This window comes from Stegostoma tigrinum, unplaced genomic scaffold, assembly GCF_030684315.1.
Source record: "Stegostoma tigrinum isolate sSteTig4 unplaced genomic scaffold, sSteTig4.hap1 scaffold_100, whole genome shotgun sequence".
NCBI lineage: Eukaryota > Metazoa > Chordata > Chondrichthyes > Orectolobiformes > Stegostomatidae > Stegostoma > Stegostoma tigrinum.
The window spans coordinates 949682-972633 of NW_026728052.1; the positions used below are offsets into that span (position 1 = coordinate 949682).

A 22952-nucleotide genomic window follows, 5' to 3' on the forward strand; every position below is an offset into this window, starting at 1 on the left:
AATTACAACCAAGATATACTTGATGCATTGAAGGGAAGAATGACATAAAGTTGTCTGAACTGCATGTATTTCTTTCAATTGAGCAGATTTTGATTGATGTCAGCAAAGTAGTAGATGAAAGTTTTATTTATCCCATAAAGCCGCATGAAATGTTTTATTGAGCAAATTATTTCAGTCTTGTTCTGTGTCAGCAGCTCGCTTGGCCATGTAGCACAATAAAACTCCTTATCGGTTCTAGCAAGCAGACAAAAACATAAATAGCACCAGGATCTGGATGTTCTACCTCTTGACCCTACCTCACCATCCGATAAGAGATGGCTGACCTGCCCAGGACTCAACTCCTCTTCTATACCAGCTTCTCAGACCGCTCAAGTTCTCTATTTCAAAAATCTTATCTACCACCTTCTTTAAATACTTCGAGTGATCTACCTTTCACAATTCTCTTGTATTCTAAACAATCGCTACCTGCTGAAAGAAGAAATTCCTTTGCATCTCAGGTTTCAATAAATGTTCCCTTCTTCTGTAACTATGTTGCTGAGTTTGAGATTTCCACAATAATGGAAACATTGTCTTCACATCTAGCCTGTCAAGCCCTCTCAAAATTTTGTGTTTCAGTAAGATCACCCCTCATTCTTCTAAACTTGAATGAATAAAGACCTTCTGTGCAACCATTCTTGATAAATCATGATCCGATGAATCAGCCCAGTGAGTCTCTTTTGAACTGCTTCCTATGGCTGTGTATCCTTTCTTGTATTTCTCCAAGTGTGACCTCCTCAATAGCCTGATCAGTTGCAAAAACACTTGCCCATTTTTAAACTGAAACCTCCTTACAATAAAGGCCAAAATTCCATTTGCCTTCTTAATTACTTGCATCGCCATCGTCATGGCTCACATCAACTCCAACCTACCAAAGTGCTTTGATCCTTTGCAATTCACCTACCACTGCAACAGGTCTCCAGCTGATACCGTCTCCCTGGCCTGACAGTCATCCCTGGAATGTCTGGATAACAAGGATACCTACATCAGTCTGTTACTTATTGATCAGAGCACCACCTTCCACACTGTAATTCCAAACAAACTCCTCTCTAAACTCTGAGACCTGCGCCTCAGCATCCCTCTGTGTAACAGGATTCTCGACTTCCTGACCCAGAGACCACAATCAGTAAGGATAGATGACAACACTTGCTCCACCGTAAGCCTCAACACCGGTGCCCAGCAAAGCTGCCCCTACTCTATACTCCTTATGCAATCATGACTGCGTGGCCCCAACTCCATTTACAAGTTTGCTGATGACGCTTCCATTGTAGGTCGGACCTCAAACAACAATAAGTGAGATTACAGGAAAAGCAATTGAGTGCTTGCTGGCATGATGGAAAGATAACAATCTGTCCATCAGCATAAGCAAAATGGAGGAGCTGGTCATTTTTTTCAGGAAGCTTCTGTCTGCAGCAATGGTGCTGAGGTGGAGATGGTTGATAGTGTGAAGTTCCTGGGAATGTTGCTCACCAACAATCTGTCCTGGCCAATCCATGTCGACATGATGGTCAAGGAGGCTAAGGAAATTCAGCATGTCCATGAGGACCCTACCTGTTTTTGTAGATGCATCCTATCTGGATGCATCACTGTGTGGTATGGCAGTTGCTGTTCCCAAGACTGCAAGAAGCGAAAGAGAATCATGAGCACAGCCCAATCCGTCACGCAAACTAGCCTTCCATCCATTGACTCCATCTACACTTCCCACTACCTTGAGAAAGCAACCAACATAATCAAAATACCCCCTCACTCTGATTATACTCTCTTCCGTCCTCTTCTGTCGGGCAGAGGATATCAGTTTGAATAAGCGTACAAATAGATTTAAGAACAGCCACTTTCCTGTTGTGACTTTTGAATGGACCTCTCAAATGTTAATTCTGATCTCTCTCTCTCAGCCTCTTCTCTCTGGCTGTAACACTATTCTGCACTTTGTACGGTGTGATTTGCCTACACAGCATGCAAATCAACACTTTTCACAGTATCTCAGTACATGTGTCAGCAACAAAGCAATCATTCACCTGCATGCTAGTATGTGTTTCATGGACGAGAGCATCCAAGTCCCCTACCATGCATTTTCTTTAGAGTCTATCTTTTGATCCTTCCTACCAAAGTGTACTTTCCGACATTAAACTCTCTCTGCCAACTTTTTTCCGACTTGCTTGACCTGTCTATCCCCTTGCAGATTCTTTCTGTCCTCATGACAACATTCCCTTACTCTATTTTTGTAGCATCAGCAAATTTGAATGAATTTATGCCTTGTCCCCTCCTCTAAGTTAGGAATATAGAGAGTAAATAATTCTCGTCCTTGGACTGATCCCTGTGGCACTCCACTAGTTATGGCTTTTCGGCCTGATAAAGATGGTGGTTAGAAAATAACTGGCTGAACCACTGAAATGAAAAATGTGAAAAAATATGCGTTTTCATTGTTTGTGAAATACTTAAATCAGATTGTAGATAATAAAATATAAATATTGCAGTAGTTCTTCATAGTTTCTCATTGAGCTTTCTGAGAATTCTGAATATAGTTCCTGATTTATGATAGCATCAGTTTTCATGCATCTTTGTCTGAGAATTCAGATTTGTTTTGTCAAAAATTGTGCTGTGCCACACATGATATTTGCTAAATCTGTCCTGTCCCAGCAGTTCAACTCGTTCAGTTTTGAGAACTTTTGTCAGGACCCCACAGTTGAGCTACCTTGCGTTGATAGCTCACTACACACTTCTTGCATTGAAACAAATGTACCTCAGACTACCTGTCCATCAGCGTTCATCATCTGCTCTGTGTCTACTCTTCCTCTTAGTCACACTGACTTCATTATCTAGTTCCTTACAGGCTGTAGTTATTATCTTGTTACTGCCCACTAACCTGTGCATTTGGCTCCCATCCCCCTGCCACATTACGAGGTCTTACGAGGAAAGGCTGAGGGACTTGAGGCTGTTTTCATTAGAGAGAAGAAGGCTGAGAGGTGACTTAATTGAAACATATAAAATAATCAGAGGGTTAGATGAGGTGGATAGGGAGAGCCTTTTTTCTGGATGGTGACGGCGAGCACGACGGGGCATAGCTTTAAATTGAGGGGTGAAAGATACAGGACAGATGTCAGAGGTAGTTTCTCGACTCGGAGAGTAGTAAGGGAATGGACCGCTTGGCCTGCAATGGTAGTAGATTTGCCAACTTCAGGTACATTCAAGTCGTCGTTGGATAAGCATATGGACGTACATGGAATAGTGTTGGTTAGATGGGCTTGAGATCGGTCTGACAGGTCGACACAACATCAAGGGCCGAAGGGCCTGTACTGTGCTGTAATGTTCTGTGTTCTGTGTTTTATTTATTGTTGAATAGCAGCAGGAGGTGAGGAGGCAGAGACTGCAACCCTGAGGTCACGGAGGGAAGGAAAAGAGGCTCTTACTTGGAGATTGAGAAGCAGGAGAGGGCACAACCCAGAGGTTTGGGAGTGGAGAGAGGCTGCAAGTTGGAGGTCAAGGTGAGGAGAGGCACCAGTTGATGTTGTAGATTAAATGTAATACAGAAAATTGTGAAGTGGTTAAGTTTGGTTCGAAAAACAGTACATAAAACAGAAGGAACCATTCTAAATGGGTGCAGAAGCAGACCGGTTTTGCTGTTCTGTGCATAAACCATTCAGTTAAACCACAGCTAGTCTGAGCTTCAACTCTGTTTACCTGCTGAAAAGTCATGTCGACTGAAAACATTAGCTTGCTTTCTCTCCATGGCTGCTTGCCTGACCTACTGTGGTCTCCGGCATTTTTTGTCGTCAGTCTGTTTACCTCCCTTTCTTCTATGTCCTTTCATAGCCTTAGCTATCAAAAATAATTTCAGTTACACTCATTGTTATTGATCCAGCACCCACATTCTTTTATGAGAGAGTATTTGAGATCTTGACTGTTGTTTGTATTAAGATACAAGTGCTTCCTGATTTCAGTTCTGAATGGCTTGCCATTGAATCTCATATATTAATAGATAATACTTCTGATAAGAAATGTTTTCAGAGTGTTATAGTGGAAGCTTCTATGTTTTGTGCATCCTCTATCTAGCCACCAGACTCAGAGTACCTGTTGGGACCATCCAAAAATGACTGAATATTTTCACTCATTCGGTCAGTAGATTGATAATAGGACTCTGGTTCTGTGCCACTGTCAGATCATTGTGACTCCAAAAGGTACCAAAGTAAATTCTGGATTCTAGGCAAATATACCTATGTGTTTAGATCTATTTAGATGCATTCCTGTCGGCTAAAAATACTTGAAATAATGTATAATTAGGAGTGACAGACAACATCTGTGACATTAAATGAAAAACAAGAACAAAGAACTTTGGTTCATATTTCAGCTTCGACAGGCACTAAACAACTAAAAGCACTGTATAACCAATGAAGTAATTTTTTGAAGTATGTTTGTAATGTCGGAAACACAGCAACAAATATATGCGCAGAAGGCTTTCACAAACAGAACTGTAAAAATGACCACTTACTTTGTGATATTGATTGAATGCTAAGTGTTGGCCAGAATGTAGATCCACTGAACTGAATACAGGTGGTTTGTGGGTAAGAAAGTCTTAACCCTTTGGACAAACCTAATTTTATTTGTAATTTATTAGCAATAACTGAATTGTGCAATTTAAGTTCAGAAGTTCCCAATTTTAAGTGGAGTTTTAACAAATTCACCTTTGAAGAGCGTTTGGGCTTGATGAACCCAAGTCTCAACTGAGTTAACTCAGCCTTTTGTGTTAGGGATGTATAAATTATCCATCTTAGGGGAGGCGATGGCCTCACGGTATTGTCACTGGACTGTTCATCCAGAGAGACAAATCATGTTCTGGGGACCTGGATTCAAATCCCGCTGTGGCAGATGGTGGAATTTGAATTCAATAAATATCCAGAATTCACAATCTGATGATGACCATGAATCCGTTGTTGCTTGTTGGAAAAGCTCAACAGGTTCACTAATGCCTTTTAGGGAAGGAAACTGCCATCCTTACCTGGCCTGGTCTGCATGTGACTCCAGACCCACAGCAATGTGGTTGACTTTTAACTGCCCTTTGGGTAATCAGGGCTGGGCAATAAATGCTGGCTCGCCAGTGACGCCCTCATCCCGAGGTTGAATCAAGAAAAAAAATTACGATTGCCTTTTCTAACTTCTCAGCCTTCAGTAATTGATTCTTCCAGTGCTAGAGAAGAAGTGGTGATTGTGGCTTATTCTCTTCCCATGGTTTAACATGATGCAACTGATGGTAAAGTTAATAAGCTTTATGAAAACATAAGTAAATATATATAATTAAATAAAAATAGCAAAGTCATTAATTAGAACTCGGCTACAACATGTAAGAGCTCCTGTGTTCCAGTATGGTCTGGTGCAAGCATGTTTGCTGTAAGCACTTAATGTTTGAGTAGCTTGTGTTTATGAGCTGGAGGCTGATCTAGGGATGCTGGGACACATCAGAAGGATTCTTTGCACCAAGAGGCAGTCACAGCCCTTAAGTTTGTGTTTGTCTGATTTGGTCAGTCTTCAGGCGCAGGAGAGGTCGATGGTGGAGGTTCATTACGCTAATACTGGGGAAAGTAGGACTGTCCTGTGGTGAGTTATGGATTCAACTGGGCCTGTGTTCATGAGAGTTTAAAAAGATGAGGGGGGGATCTGATTGAAATATAGAAAGTTGGAACTGAGCCAGATGAACTCAATGCAGGGAAGCTATTTTCCCTGTTTGTGGTGCTAGGACCAGGGGTCACAGTCTCAGAATTTGGGGTAGATCAGTTAGGACTAGGATGAGGACAACATCTCGTCATTCAAGCAGAGTGAATCTGTGAAATTTTCAACCACAGAAGACCATGGGGGCCATCACTGAATGTATTCAAGAACAAGACAAGGTGGCTCGGTGGCTCACCACTGCTGCCTCACAGTGCCACTGACCTGTTTTGATTCCACTCTTGGGTAACTATCCGTGTGGAGTTTGTACATTCTCCCTGTGTCAGTGTGGGTTTCCACCAGGTGCTCCGGTTTCTTCCCACAGTCCAAAAATATGCAGGCCAAGTGGATAAGGCATGGTAAATGCATAGTTACGGGGCAAGGATGGAGGGGCCAGTCTTGGACACGATGCACTTCGAAGGGTCAGTGTCGACTTAATCAGCTGAAAACATTTTGCATTGTAGGGATTCTTTGATTTTGTGATAGATTTTTAGATGTTAAAAGATTCAATAAGTATACAGGAAAGTGGGAATATGATATCGAGATGTAAGATCAGCCATGATCTTATTGAATGGTGGACTTGGCTTGAAGGGCTGATTGGCTTATTCCTGCTTCTAGTTTCCATGTTCTTCTGTGACTGAATGAGGCTGATAGCGGAACTAGAATGCCTGAGCTTTAGGGTGGATGTGCAAATTGACTATCGCACTGTGGTAAAAAACACACTTTCAAAGGGGCTTGATAAACGCAATGTAGTATAATCAGTGGGATTGACACTATTCTGTGTAGCAAAGAGTGAGAGTCTGTAACTGTGGAAGCCATTGCCACAGAAGACTGCGAAGGCTAAGTCATTGAGTGTATTTAAGACAGAGATAAATAGGTTTGTGGACAAGTAAGTGCATCAAGGGTTATGGGGAGAAGGCAGGAGAATGGGGTTCAGAAGTATGTCAGCCGTGCTTGAATGACAGAGCAGACTCAGTGTGCAGAATGGCCTAATTCTGCTCATATATCTTCGGGTCTTATTTGCTCAGACGGGAAAAGACCTTGCGGTGGGAGGTGGAGAATCCAGACATTGTAGGCAGGACAAAAAAAGAGTTTGTGAATAGTTGTAATGAGGAATTTGGCACCATGAAGCAGAGCCTTCAATGTCATAATCTCTGGATGCATAATGTGTTGGGCAGAAAGGCTTATTTCCATGCAGTGTGCCACCAAGATTCTAACTCCAGACAAACATATCCATCTTCTTTGCGCTCAATCTGACTCCTACGAGCAGGGAGCTTTCCCCCCATTCCCGTTAAAACCAGTTTTGCTCGGTTCCCTGGATGCCACATTTGGTCAAGTGTGGCCTTGATGTCAAGAACAATGACTGTCGCCCTCACTCCCTCACCTCGTTTGTCCATTTTTGAACCAGGGCATCAATGAGGCCAGGAGCTGGGTGGCCCTGGTAGAAACCCAACTGAGTGTTAGTGAGTAGGTGATGCCTTTATTTTCACCTACTGTAGTCCCAATCATGCAACTCTGTCAATTGCTGCCCCTGCCAAGCGCTGGAAGCCTCCCCAGAGTTATCCAGACAGCAGAAAATTTGTTTCAGGAAGACGAGGACCTGCCCTGTCAAATTTCATGTGGATGTGCTGTTGCACATGCACAGAGCGTGATTAAAGGGAGTCAGCATGGCTTTGTGACGGGCGGGTCATGCCTTACAAATCTGATTGGGTTCTTTGAGGAGGTCATGAGACCGGTTGACGAGGGGCGAGCAGTGGATGTGGTGTACATGGACATCAGCAAAGCATTTGATAAGGTTCCCCACGGCAGGCACTTTGATGAAGTCAGGAGGTATGGAAATCAGGGTGACTTGGCTGTCTGGATTCAGAATTGGTTGGCTGACAGGAGGCAGAGAGTGGTTGTAGATGGTAAATATTCTGCCTGGAGGTCAGTGCTGAGTGGTGACCCGCTGGGCTCTGTTCTTGGGCCTCTGCTCTTTGTAGTTTTTAGAAATGACTTGGATGTGGAGGTTGAGGGGTGGGTTAGTATGTTTGCTGCTGACACAAAGGTTGGAGGTGCCGTTGATAGTATTGAGGGCTATTGCAGGCTTCAGCGAGACATTGACAGGATGCAGAGGTGGGCTGAGAAATGGCAGATGGAGTTCAACCTGGATAAATGCGAGGTGATGCATTTTGGAAGGTCGAATTTAGATGCTGAATCTAGGATTAAAGGCAGATGCTCGGCAGTGTATAGGAATCGCGGAATCTTGGTGTTCAAGTGCATAGCTCCCTCAAAGTTGCCACACAAGTGGATAAGGTTGTTAAGAAAGCATATGGTGTTTTGGCTTTCATTGACAGGGGGATCGAGTTTTAGAGCCGCGAGGTTATGCTGCAGCTGTACAAAACCCTGGTGAGACCACACTGGAATATTGTGTCCAGTTCCGGTTGCCCTATTATAGGAAAGATGTGGAGGCTTTGGAGAGAGTGCAAAGGAGGTTTACCAGGTTGAGAAGGTTGACTGAGCTTGGACTTTGCTCTCTGGAGAGAAGGAGGAAGAGAGGTGACCTGCTCAAGGTGTACAAGGTAATGAGAGGAATGGATAGAGTCGATAGCCAGAGACTTTTCCCCAGGGCAGGATTGACTGCCACGAGGCATAGTTTTAAGGTGTTAGGAGGAAGGTATAGAGGAGATGTCAGAGGGAGGTTCTTCACCCAGAGAGTTGTGAGTGCATGGAATACTTTGCCAGTGGTAGTGGTGGAAGCAGAGCCATTAGTGACATTTAAGCAACTGCTGGACATGCACATGGACAGCAGTGAATTGAGGGGAATGTAAATTAGGTTAGGTTATTTTTGGAGTGGGATTATTCCACGGCACAACATGGTGGGCCGAAGGGCCTGTGCTGTGCTATACTTTTCTATGTTCTATGTTGTGTGTAAGAGTCAGAAGCCCAGTTGTTATTGGCTTGGCTCTTTAGCTCAGTAGCTATCCCTTAATTTTTTGATGGCCAAAAGTGGCTGGCAAAGCAGACTTGCAACTTGAAAGCATTATGACATTGGCCAGGATGTGAATCATTGACCTACATGGTTTTTTGCAGATGACTATTACTGCATCCATGTCTGTGAATGATTTGCGTAGCAGCCATGAAGTTTTCACAGAGTCCTTCAGAACTTAGATGTGGACCTTGGCAACTTTAAAGAAGTCTAAAAAATATCAACACACATCCATTTTGGCAATAACAGGTATGAACATCGATAGAGAGTGGATAGCCAGAGACTTTTTCCGAGGGTGAAGGTAGCTCTTATGAGGAGGCATAGTTTAAAAGTAAGTGGAGATAGATCTCGGGTAGACGTGAGAAGTAGGTTCTTTACTCAGAGAGTGGCAGAAGCGTGGAATGCATTGCCAGAGAGGGGAGTGGAGTCAGCTTCATTAGGAGCATTTAAGCAGCTATTAGACAGGCATATGGATGATAGTATAAGGTAAGGGTGGAGGTTAGCTAGACGTTAGGTTGAGGGTAAAAGCTCAGCACAACACTGTGGGCTGAAGGGCCAGTCCTGTGCTGTACTGTTGTATGTTTGTATGCTCTATGAATCCATCAGTAATTAATCTGCAAGTAGCTGACAGTGTCTTTAAATAACTCTGGCAGAGGGATTATTCATGTTCCTGGTGATCATACGTTCAGCAATGTGTCATTGAGGGACTTTAAGCATTGAGCTCTGATATCACAGTATTGGCAATATCTTGCCTCCTCGACATCATTTCATCAGATATTTGCTGCATGCAACATAGAATTGTCAGAATAGCATCCATGGCAACTTGCATTTGATGTGTGCTCATGAGTCAAATATACAATTTCAGATCTCAAAACCCTTTGTGGCCCTGAAAAACCAGGCGGCGAGATTGCAGACTTTACACCAAGCATGATTATCTGAATCTTTTCTCTCCTACTATAAAGCTGACAGTGAGACTTCCGTGAGTTCCACTGTATTCACCAGATGCTGTTTGCCAGTTATGACATGAATTTCATGTAGCTTTTGACCACCTACATGAGGAATGGGTAACAAATGCTGGTCCTGTCAGTGATGTTCCCATCCTTGAAAATATGTGGAAATAAATTGAACCTAGTAGTTATCATGTCCTTTTACTGTGCCTTGTATTCTTCAGCAGATATTTATCCCCCTGTATTCATTGCAGAGTAGTTGAGAATGTGTTCCAATTGAAATGGTTTGTACTAACAGTTAGGAAAAATGTATCTAAAGATTTTTTTGAATGCAGGTGATTTAAACACCGTGCGTTTTTCTGCATATCGGCCAGCAATGAAGATCCGCCGACTCCAGAAAGCACTCTGTTGTGAGTACATTCACACATTGCAGAATTTGTAATCTCGTGCTGTGTTTTGTTGTGAGCATCCTTGCTTGCCTGTTGTCAGATGTCATTGATTACAATTAGCTTGGTTTTGCAGTTGTTGAGACATCAGTTCGGCATGACCTTACAACCTTCCACTCAAAGGACGTTTGTCTATAAAGTTGCTGAAAATGCAATCTGATAAGGGCAGCCAGGCATCTTAGACTAGAGTGAATGAGGAAAGCAACAGGATGTCTTCTTAATGATTGGGAAACAACCACATGAAGGACCGAGGAGGACAGTGAATTAAAAGAGGAATGGTTTGTTTCAAATCAGGTACAGCAAAAGAAATTAAGAGAACGTAAGGAAGGTTGAAATTGAAAAGGCAAGTAATGGTTTATGTTCATTGGAAACCATCAACAACAAAAGTACAATGAAGAAAGTATTTGAGAAAATACAGAAGATTTCTTCAAATGAAAGGGAGACACTGTCTTCATGATGCCAATAGCACGGAGTGCAACTTTGGCGTTTAACCACATCATCCCTTGGCCTGAAGTCACTGTACTATTTACCCATTTTATAACAGAAAAATACTTCAATGATGAGTGTCATGGAGAATTTCAGCCCCGAATAAAACCATATTCTGAGCAATTGCCACAACAGCTTCTATGACATGACTTTATAAAACATCCCAAGGCATGTCATAGGAGCTTTATAGAGTAAAATTTGATACTGAGTATTGAAAGAGATCCGAAGGTAGATTGATTAAAACCTCATCAAAGAGGTAGATTTTAAGGACTGTTTTGAAGGAGGAAAGAATGATGCAGAGGTTCAGCAAGGTAATTCTATAAAGCTTAGGCTCCAAGAAGTTGAATGTAAAGCTGTCGATGATGGAACAGCACAAATTGTGTTGAGAGGCTGGAATGAAAGGCGTAAATGTGCCTAGAGGGGCTATGAGTTCGACATTGTCAGGGGATGTGCATGGGTGTTGCCAGGTCAGGGAGGGATATGAAAGCCAGGACAGCAATGTGAAAACCAAGGCACTGCTTAACTGTGAGCCATTGTAGATCAGAGTGCGCAGAGAAAGTTGGGTGAATGGAACTTGGTGCGTGTTAAGACAGAGTCAATGGACTTTGAAATGATGCCATGTTAAAGAAAAGGAGAACTTGGGAGGCCAACTTGATATTCATAAGAATGGTCATGTTCAGAGTTAATCAATGCGGTCGGGTTTCAAAACTAACGGACTTACCTGGGGCCAAATGTTGTGGATGTGAAAATAAGTAGACTTTGTGACATCAGGCCTATGTGGCCAGAATTTAAACTCTGGGTCAAAATAACAAAGGGTACAACGAAAACCAGTAGCTAGCAAGCAGACGTCCTTTCAAGGACCAAAGATAATGGCTTCGTTCTGTACCAGATTTAATAGATGGAAACTGTCCGGTTATGTAGAGACAGTGGAAGAAATGCATGAGGGGGTGGTGAGATAGACCTGGGCATTGCCACCATGTATGTGGAAAGTGCAGTGCATTCACATGATATTGCTCTGGGGCAGTGTTCAGATGAGAAAAGGAGTGGGATTTTACTGATTTGGCCAGACCTAGGTGATTCACACCCACAGCCATGCTGTCAAAGATTTGTGGATGCCAGAAAAACTGAACTTGACTGTTTGCAGTAAATGTACAGCATTTCAGATGTCACTTGATCCTGCAGATTGACTCCCTAGAATCTGCTTGTCAAATGATTTATATGGCTAAAAGGTTCAAGTATGAGTTTGCGCTGTGGAACTCATCTCGCACCGAAACTGGCCAGTTGTTATATCAAGATTTGGAGAAAGTATTAGTTTTTTGAAGAATGTTCTGATACAGAGAGAGAGACTAATAGTTTCTTGAGAAATCGTGGGGCATTGGCCAGGAAGTTAAACAAACAGTGGGGGGGAAAAAAACCTTGACCTGAATCCTATGTTAAGTATATAATGGATTAGTTCGACAGTGAGGATGTCAAAAGATATTCTCATTTTTAAGATGAGACGCTTGGGACAATTTGGGTCGGATGCACTTCTTGAAGCGACCAGAAAGGTACAGAATTATCCATTGGATGTGAAAAATTTGAAATGAAGACAAAACTTTTTGAGGCTGGGGTGGGGAAGAAATGAAGGTCCGATTTTGCTCCTTCAACCTCTCCCATGACAAAATGCACTTGTATAAGAATGGTGACTATAAGATTGGTGACGGCACTTAAATGAAGAAAAATCAACATGGACATTTCTTCTGCTGTATATATAACATTAACATTCAATCTCTTGGCAAGGATAATGTGACAGGGCGTTTGAAAAGCCAAGTTATTGTAATTTGAATTAAGAGATCAGGCTGTAGAACCTGAGATCAATCTCAGAATAAAATGTAACAACAGCGATAGATGAGGAACCTCTTCACTCACAGAGAGGTGAACTTTGTAATTCTGTACTCCAGAAAATGTGGCGCCTCAGCCAAGAAGTATGCTCAGAACGGGGATTGACATGCTGGGGTAGTCAGTGAAGCACTATTAATGTCACAGGATTAGTAATCTGGAGGCCTGGGACAATGCTGTAGAGTATAGGCGTAAATTCCACTGTAACAGCTGATGGAATTTGAATTCAGTTCAATATAATTTTGGGGGTAGGTAGGAATGTGGAGCCGACATTGCAGTCAAGTCAGCCACGACCTTATTGAATGGTGAAGCAGGCTTGAGGGGGCCAGTTATCCAACACATGCTCAAATTGATATAATCATAAACAAAGCTGGTCTCAGTGACGGTTACACTGTCACTGTTAAACTATTCACTGTTATAAAAACTTGACTCATTCACCGATGTTCTTTAAGAAAGGAGCTCTGCCATTCTTATTTGATCTCACCTCCATATGACTCCAGATCCACAATAATGTGGTTGACACTTAACTGCACTCTGAAATAGTCAAACAATTTGGAGGAACTATGGATGGGCAGCAAATCCTGTCCTTGCTATTCCTGCTCCTTGTTGCTATGACTGTACATGCTTTAACATATTAACCAATTTCCTCTTTGAATCCGTTTGAGGAGCAGTGTATATTTTGTATTGCTTGGTGATTCTCTAAGTATCTGATGGGTTTTGCATAGTTCCTTCTACCTTCTAAATGTGAGCCCCTTCCAGTGTTTAACCTTTTAAGGTAGGCAATCGTTCTCGAACCTTTTTGATTGAATGCCTACATATTAATAGCAATCACTAACCTATCTATTATTAATTGCATATTCATAATACAAAGGGCTACGTGTAAAGAAGTGTTCTAATCATCTTTTTAAAAAGCTCCTTCCTGACGCTTATCATGGAGATGAGATTAGATTCCCTACAGTGTGGAAACAGGCACTTCAGCCTAAGAAGTCCACACCGGCCCTTGTAGCATCCCACCCAGACCCATCCCCCTATCACCGACACACCACCCTGAACACCATGGGAAATTTAGCATGCCCAATCCACCAAGTCAGCGCATCTTTGGACCGTGGGAGGAAACCGGAGCACCCGGAGGAAACCCACGCAGACACGGGGAGAATGTGCAAACTCCACACAGACAGTTACTTGAGGCTGGAATCGAACCCGGGTACTAGGTGCTGTGAGGCTGCAGTGCTAACCCGCTGAGCCACTGTGCTGCCCCGATGTGTGTATTTGCTTCCAACTGTGATATCTGTTAGTCCCTGGACTGGTGTTTGATACGGGCACTCATAATGTATATCCACTTTATCCAAATGCTCTTCTATTGTTAGCCTGATAAATCAAGAAAAGGGCTGGATCCTTTTGTATATTTTTCACATCACATATTCATGATTTACATATAGTTGAGAGTTTCAAACTGCAATAATTAAACATGCATGATAGATAAAAGCATTCCAGAATTGTTTCGACTTGATGATAAATAGTGAATATCTTTTCTTGACTGCAGCTTTCCAGCCTATCAGTGCAGAAAGGCAGTGCTTAGCAAGGTTGGATGAGGAATATTACTGTTCCAATTAGTTACATTTAATTTATCACCATTGAAGCTCGCGTTAGTTAGTATGCTTTTTTCCAATATATTTAATCTGTAGTTATGACAGATGATTTGGTTTGTAGATCTCCAATTACCTCTCTACTGTAGAACCCAGTTTTGAAACAATTGATATAAGGCACTTATTGTACTGTCACTGATGCTGTCATTATACTACCAGAGTATGGCTGTAATGCTGAATTACTTCAGCCTGCTTTCATGAAGCAATGCAATCTTTCCTAGATAAGGATGAGGGGAAGGTGCACATAAAAGACTGATTTATAAAATTGAGATTCATGGAATATATAGGTCACTATCAAATTTGGTTAAAAAAGATGGCTGAAGGACAGAAGCAGCAAGTTATGATAAATAGATGAGAAGATCGCTATTAGCAGTTTCCCAAGTATTAGGACACTGATTTTTGGAGATAGATACATGATTTGAATTTGGGAATATGGCATACAGAAGGCCCTTCAGCCAATCAAGTCTATGCAAACCTAACTGCACTAATCCCACTTTGCAGCACTTGGAGAATAACCTTTAATTTCATGTGCTCATCCCAGTACTTTTCTACAAGTTGTGAGCTCTCTTGTCTCAACGACCCTTCTGGGTAGTGCATTCCAGATTACCACCACCCTCTGGGTAAAAATATTTTTCCTCAAATCCCCTCTACATCTCCTGCCCTTCACCTCATAATTGTGTCTCCTTGTTATTGACCCTTCAACTAAGGATACAGCTGCTTGCTGACCTTGCCCCTCCTAATCTTCTGCACATCAGTCACGTCCCTCCTCAGCCTTCTCTGCTCTAAAGACGACAAACTGAGCTTATCCAGCCAGTCTTCATAGCTGAAGTGCTCCGCCCCAGGCAATATCCGAGTGAATAATCTCTGCACCCTCTCCAATTCAATCACATCCTTCCAACAGCATGGTGATGAGAACTGCATACAGTATTCCAACTTTGGCTTAACCAAAGTTCTATACAATTCCAACTTAACCTTCCAGCTGAAACCATCTGTGCCATGACTGATAAAGGCAAGTTCTCAGCACGCATTCTTAATCATCGTGTTAACCTGTCCTGCCACCTTCAAGGATAATGGGAACTGCAGATGCTGGAGAATCCAAGATAATAAAATGTGAGGCTGGATGAACACAGCAGGCCAAGCAGCATCTCAGGAGCACAAAAGCTGACGTTTCGGGCCTAGACCCTTCATCAGAGAGGGGGATGGGGTGAGGGTTCTGGAATAAATAGGGAGAGATGGGGAGGCGGACCGAAGGTGGAGAGAGTATAGGTGGGGAGGTAGTGAGGGGATAGGTCAGTCCAGGGAAGACGGACAGGCAAAGGAGGTGGGATGAGGTTAGTAGGTAGATGGGGGTGCGGCTTGGGGTGGGAGGAAGGGATGGGTGAGAGGAAGAACAGGTTAGGGAGGCAGAGACAGGTTGGACTGGTTTTGGGATGCAGTGGGTGGGGGGGGAAGAGCTGGGCTGGTTGTGTGGTGCAGTGGGGGGAGGGGACGAACTGGGCTGGTTTAGGGATGCGGTGGGGGAAGGGGAGATTTTGAAACTGGTGAAGTCCACATTGATACCATTAGGCAGCAGGGTTCCCAGGTTCCCTCCTGCAGTGCCACAATGAATCGCAACAGACAACTGCACCTCCCAGTCGCAAACCACTTCCACTCCCCCTCCCATTCTTTAGATGACATGTCCATCATGGGCCTCCTGCAGTGCCACAATGATGCCACCCGTAGGTTGCAGGAACAGCAACTCATATTCCGCCTGGACTCTTTAATTTTACATCCTCAAAGACATTTAGCAGGGATAGCGTGGATTATAGAGTGAGTTGAGTAGATTGTTTCATTATTAATTCTTTACTAAATTTGATTTATATTACATTTTTAGACCACATCAGGTGAAGATGTGTGTGATTTCACCAAGGTGCTGAAAAATAACTTCAGATCAAAGAAATACTTTGCCAAACATCCTCGCTTGGGTTATTTACCACTACAAACAGTCCTAGAAGGTGAGAACCTTGAGATGTAAGTTTATTGATGTGAGATTTACTAATGTATCAATGCCCATTTGGGGGTTGACAAATATTGCCGCATTATTCATTCTGCAGCTTAGCAGGAGAGTGAGGTTGTCCATTTGCGCATATATCAGAAGTACACAATACAAAAACAAGGGGGGCTTAACTGATATCATTGGTCCTCTCGCCTTGAAAGCAGTGTAGTTACTCAGAGTGCATCTGCTGTGGACTTGTTGATACTGTCACTAACGTGCAACCTTCCTTGATATCTTTCTCTGTCCTCCAGTTCTGTCTTTAAAAACGACAATCAATTACCCTCTCCTCAAAAGAAAAGAACCTTTGGCTGAACATAGAACAAAGAACAGTACAGGCCTTCAGCCCGCAATGTTGTGCCGACCTATTATCCCACTCAGATCAAACTACCCTGCATACCCTTCATTTTACTATCCTTCATGTGCCTATCCAAGAGTCGCTTAAGAGTCTCTAAATGTATCTGACTCCACTCCCACTGCCAGCAGTGCATTCCACACACTCTCTGTGTAAAGAACCTACCTCTGACATCTCCCCTATTCCTTCCTCCAGTCACCTTAAAATTTCTCCCCCTCGTAATAGTCATTTCTGCTCTGGGAAAAAATCTCTGACTATCCACTCCAGCTATGCCTCTCATCATCTTGCATACCTCTACCAAGTCACCTATCATTCTTCTTTGCTCCAATGAAAAAAGTCCTCGCCCCCTCAACCCTACCTCATAAGACGTGCCGTCCATTCCATGCAGCATCCTGCTAAATCTCCTCTACACCCCCTCTAAAGCTTCCACATCCTCCCTATAATGAAGCGACCAAAACTGAAGGCAATATTCCAAGCGCTGCTCCATCCCCACGAACTAATGCTCTATTCCAAATCCCTTTCCTCTTGATGCTTCAAATTCCTTGCTGTCTTTCGTGTAATTTCATATTTGAATTCACCTGAACAAATTTCACCTGCAGCCCTGACCCACTAACAGCGATTTGCCCCCTCTGTCCTGACCCGCTCACAGTGATTTGCCCCCTCTGTCCTGACCTGCTTACAGCGACTTGCCCCCTCTGTCCTGACCCGCTCACAGCGACTTGCCTCTGCAGCCATGACCCGCTCCCAGCGACATGCCCTTGCAGTCCTGACCCGCTCCCAGCGACATGCCCTTGCAGTCCTGACCCGCTCCCAGCGACATGCCCTTGCAGTCCTGACCCGCTCCCAGCGACATGACTCTGCAGTCCTGACCTGCTCCCAAGTCAGCGACTTCGATGTTGTGGCCATTTCAGAGACATGGATGGAGCAGGGTCAGGAATGGATGTTGCAGGTTCCAGGGTTTAGATCTTTCATTAAGGTAAGGGAAGGTGGTAAAAGAGGGGGAGGTGTGGCTTTGTTGGTGAAAGACAGATCAGAGTCAACCGGTTGATGTCGTGTATATGGATGTCAGCAAGGTGTTTGATAAGGTTCCCCACAGTAGGCTATTTTGCAAAATGCAGAGGAATGGGATTGTGGGAGATATAGCAGTTTGGATCGGAAATTGGCTTGCTGAAAGAAGACAGAGGGTTGCAGTTGGTGAGAAATGTTCATCCTGGAGACCAGTTACTAGTGGTGTACCGCAAGGGGCGGTGTAGGGTCCACCGCTGTTTGTCATTTTTTTAAATGACCTGGATGAGGGCACAGAAGGATGGGTTAGTAAATTTGCAGACGACACGAAGGTCGGTGGAGTTGTGGATAGTGACGAAGGATGCTGTAGGTTGCAGAGAGACATAGATAAGCTGCAGAGCTGGGCTGAGAGGTGGCAAATGGTGTTTGATGCAGACAAGTGTGAGGTGATGCACTTTGGTAGGAGTAACCGAAAGGCAAAGTTCTGGGCTAATGGTAAGATTCTTTGTATTGCAGATGAGCAGAGAGATTTTGGTGTCCATGTACACAGATCCTTGAAAGTTGCCACCCAGGTTGACAGGGCTGTTAAGAAGGAATACAGTGTTTTACCTTTTATTGACAGAGGGATCGAGTTCCGGAACCAAGAGCTTATGGTGAAGCTGTACAAAACTCTGGTGCGGCCGCACTTGGAGTATTTTGTACAGTTCTGGTCGCTGCATTATAAGAAGGATGTGGAAGCTTTGGAAAGGGTGCAGAGGAGATTTACTAGGATGTTGCCTGGTATGGAGGAAAGGCTGAGGGACCTGAGGATGTTTTTGTGAGAGAGAAGAAGGTTGAGAGGTGACAATTGAAACATATAAAATAATCAGAGGGTTAGATAGGGTGGATATGAGAGCGTTTTTCCTAGGATGGTGACGGTGAGCACGAGGGGGCACAGCTTTAAATTGAGGGGTGAAAGATATAGGACAGACGTCAGAGGTAGTTTCTTTACTCAGAGTAGTAAGGGAATGGAATGCTTTGCATGCAACGGTAATAGATTTGCCAACTTCAGGTACATTTAAGTCATCATTGGATAAGCATATGGACGTACATGGAATAGTGTAGGTTAGATGGGTTTCAGATCGGTATGACAGGTCGTCACAACATCGAGGGCCAAAGGACCTGTGCTGTGCTGTAATGATCTATGTTCTATGAACGTATAACGGTGGCTGAAAGAACTTTTGAGGAGGACTCGTCTTTTGAGGTGGTATGGACTGAGGTTGCCGAGGAAGGGTTATCGACTGAGTCAGTATGGGTGGAAGTTAGGAACAGCAAGGGAGCAGCCACCTCACTGGGGGTGTTCTACAGACCCCCAAATCACAGTAGGGAGATCGAAGAACTCACTGGCCGGCCTATTGTTGAAAAGTGCAAACGTAGCAGGGTTGTTGTTATGAGTGACTTCAACTTTCCCAATGTAGATTGGAACCTCCTTCGTGCAGATGGTTTGGATGGAGCCGTTTTTGTCAGGTGTGTTCAGGAGGGTTTCCTTACTCAGTATGTGGACAGGCCAACGATGGGGGAGGCCATTTTGGATTTGGTGCTCGGCAATGAGCCAGGACAGGTGTCAGATCTCGTGGTGGGAGAACACTTTGGCGACAGTGACCACAACAGCCTGACATTTACCATAGCCATGGAAAGGGAAAGGAGCAGTTACCAGGGGAAGATATTTAACGGGGGAAAAGGAAACTATGACGCTATCAGACAGGAGTTGGGAAGTAGAGATTGGGAGCAATTGTTCCACAGAAAGGGCACAGCAGACATGTGGAGGCGGTTTAAGGAGCAGTTGTTGCGAGTGATGTATAAATTTGTTCCTCTGAGACAGGTAAGAAGGGGTAAGATTAAAGAACCTTGGATGACGGGTACAGAGGTGCTTCTTGTCAAAAAGCAAAAGGCAGCGTTCGTAAGGTGGAGGAAGCAAGGGTCCAGCACAGCTTTAGAGGATTACAGGCTTGCTCGGAAGGAGCTCAAAAGTGGACTGAGGAGGGCCAGGAGGGGGCAGGAAAAAGGCTTGGCAGGAAGGATTAGGGCGAACCCGAAGGCATTTTACTCATACGTGAGGAATAAGAGAATGATCAGGGAGAAGGTAGGGCTGATCAGGGATAGCATAGGGAACTTGTGCGTGGAGTCTGAGCAGATAGTGGAAGCCCAAAATGAGTTTTTTGCTTCGGTTTTCACTAAGGAAAGGGACGTTGTTGTGAATGAGAACTTTGAGGAGCAGGAAAACAGGCTTGAACAGATCAAGATTGAGGAAGTTGATGTGCTGGAATTTTGGCAAACATTAAGATTGATAAGTCCCCAGGGCCAGATCAGATTTATCCTAAGTTGCTCCGGAAAGCGAGAAAGGAGGTTGCTAAGCCGCTGGCCAAGATCTTTGCTTGCTCGTTTTCCATGGGAGTCGTATCGGAAGATTGGAAGGAGGCAAATGTTGTTCCTTTTTGCAAGAAAAGGAATAGGGAAATGCTTGAAAATTACAGACCAGTCAGTCGTCCGTCTTAGGTCTGCGGTCAACAAGATTTTGGAGAGAATTCTGAGGGATAGGATTGATGACTATTTGGAAAAGCATAGCATGATTAAAGGGAGTCAGCATGGCTTTGTGAGGGGCAGGTCATGCCTTACAAATCTTATTGCGTTCTTTGAGGAAGTCACGAGACAGGTTGACGAGGGTCGAGCAGTGGATGTGGTGTACATGGACTTGAGCGAGGCATTTGATCAGGTTCCCCATGGCAGGCTCATTCATAAAGCCAGGAGGTATGGGATACAGGGTGATTTAGCTGTCTGGATTCAGAATTGGTTGGCTGACAGGAGGCAGAGAGTGGTTGTAGATAGTAAGTATTCTGCCTGGAGGTCAGTGCTGAGTGGTGTCCCGCAAGGCTCTGTTCTTGGGCCTCTGCAGATTGTAGTTTTTATGAATGACTTGGACGAGGAGGTTGAGGGGTGGGTGAGTATGTTTACTGATGACACAAAGGTTGGAGGTGCCGTTGATAGTATTGAGGGCGATTGCAGGCTTCAGCGAGACATTGACAGTATGCAGAGCTGGGCTGAGAAATGGCAGATGGAGTTCACCCTGTATAAATGCGAAGTGATGCATTTTGGAAGGTTGAACTTAAATGCTGAATATAGGATTAAAGGCAGGATTCTCGGCACTGTGGAGAAACAGCGGGATCTTGGTGTTCAAGTGCATAGCTCACTCAAAGTTGCCACACAAGTGGATAAGGTTGTTAAGAAGGCATATGGTGTTTTGGCTTTCGTTAACAGGGGGATCGAGTTTAAGAGCCGTGAGGTTATGCTGCAGCTGTACAAAACCCTGGTGAGACCACACTTGGATTATTGTGTCCAGTTCTGGTCGTCCTGTTATAGGAAAGATGTGGAGGCTTTGGAGAGGATGCAAAGGAGGCTTTCCAGGAGCTGCCTGGACTGGAGGGCTTGTCTTACGAGGAGAGGTTGACTGAGCTTGGACTTTTCTCTCTGGAGAGAAGGAGGAAGAGAGGTGACCTGATCACAAGATAATGAGAGGCATGGATAGAGTCGATAGGCAGAGACTTTTCCCCAGGGCAGGTTTGCCTGCCTCGAGGGGTCATAGTTTTAAGGTGGTCGGAGGAAGGTCTAGAGGAGACGTCAGAGGGAGGTTCTTCACCCAGAGAGTTGTGAGCGCATGGAATAGTTTACCAGTGGTAGTCGTGGAAGCGGAGTCGGTAGTGACATTTAAGCAACTCCTGGACATGCACATGGACAGCAGTGAATTGAGGGGAATGTAGGTTAGGTTATTTTATTTTTGGATTAGGAATATTCCACGGCACAACATCGTGGGCTGAAGGGCCTGCACTATGCTGTGCTTTTCTATGTTCTATGTAGTTATAATCAGAGGCAGTGTAGTTAGGGGAATGAACACTGTTCGTTGTGACTAGGATCGAGAGTCTCGCAAGTAGTGTTGCCTGCCTGGTGCCCAGGTTCAGGATATTCCATCTCGGCAACAAAGGAACTTGAAGTGGGAGGAGTAGAAATCCAGCTATCGTGGTACACACATGTACCATTGATATGGAAGAAAGAGGAAAGAGGTTCTGCCGAGGGATTATGAGCACCGAGGTGCTGAATGAGAAAGCAGAACCTGAAAGGTTATAATCTCTGGATTCTTATCTGAGCAATTTGGCACGGTGTGAACAAAATTAAAGATGTAAATGCATTGTTCAAATGGTGGCATGGCAGAAAGGTGTTTGAATTCATGGGACATGGGCATCGCTTTGGGGAAGGAGGGAGTTGTTCTGGTGGTACAGACTCGATCAGAATCATTTTGGGACAAGTGTCCTGGCAAAAGACATAGATAATAAAATGTGAGGCTGGATGAACACAGGAGGCCAAGCAGCATCTCAGGAGCACAAAAGCTGACGTTTCGGGCCTAGACCCTTCTTCAGAGAGGGGGATGGGGACAGGGAACTGGAATAAATAGGGAGAGAGGGGGAGGAGGACCGAAGATGGAGAGTAAAGAAGATAGGTGGAGAGAGTGTAGGTGGGGAGGGAGGGAGGGGATAGGTCAGTCCAGGGAAGACGGACAGGTCAAGGAGGTGGGATGAGGTTAGTAGGTAGCTGGGGGTGCAGCTTTGGGTGGGAGGAAGGGATGGGTGAGAGGAAGAACCGGTTAGGGAGGCAGAGACAGGTTGGACTGGTTTTGGGATGCAGTGGGTGGGGGGGGAAGAGCTGGGCTGGTTGTGTGGTGCAGTGGGGGGAGGGACGAACTGGGCTGGTTTAGGGATGCGGTGGGGGAAGGGAAGATTTTGAAACTGGTGAAGTCCACATTGATACCATATGGCTGCAGGGTTCCCAGGCGGAATATGAGTTGCTGTTCCTGCAACCTTCGGGTGGCATCATTGTGGCAGTGCAGGAGGCCCATGATGGACATGTCATCAAGAGAATGGGAGGGGGAGTGGAAATGGTTTGCGACTGGGAGGTGCAGTTGTTTTTTGCGAACTGAGCGGAGGTGTTCTGCAAAGCGGTCCCCAAGCCTCCACTTGGTTTCCCCAATGTAGAGGAAGCCGCACTGGGTACAGTGGATGCAGTATACCACATTGGCAGATGTGCAGGTGAACCTCTGCTTGATGTGGAATGTCATCTTGGGGCCTGGGATGGGGGTGAGGGAGGAGGTGTGGGGACAAGTGTAGCATTTCCTGCGGTTGCAGGGGAAGGTGCCGGGTGTGGTGGGGGTTGGAGGGCAGTGTGGAGCGAACAAGGGAGTCACGGAGAGAGTGGTCTCTCCGGAAAGCTGACAGGGGAGGGGATGGAAAAATGTCTTGGGTGGTGGGGTCGGATTGTAAATGGCGGAAGTGTCGGAGGATAATGCGTTGTATCCGGAGGTTGGTAGGGTGGTGGTGTGAGAACGAGGGGGATCCTCTTGGGGCGGTTGTGGCGGGGGCGGGGTGTGAGGG

At 44.7% G+C, this 22952-nt stretch overlaps 1 long non-coding RNA gene across 27 annotated transcripts in view; it reads left to right on the forward strand.

Moving 5' to 3' along the window:
- The window catches only part of LOC132207559 (uncharacterized), a 264950-nt gene that overhangs the window by 16787 nt on the left and 225211 nt on the right, over positions 1-22952 (forward strand). For 20 of the 27 annotated variants that reach the window (XR_009443567.1, XR_009443568.1, XR_009443562.1 and 17 more), the window contains 3 exons: positions 3377-3518; positions 9984-10058; positions 15978-16098. The exons of 1 other annotated variant lie outside the window; for it this stretch is intronic. This is a non-coding gene — a long non-coding RNA (uncharacterized LOC132207559). The remainder of the gene's footprint in view (positions 1-3376; positions 3519-9983; positions 10059-15977; positions 16099-22952) is intronic. 6 more of the 27 variants (XR_009443551.1, XR_009443559.1, XR_009443554.1 and 3 more) reach the window with 6 other exon arrangements.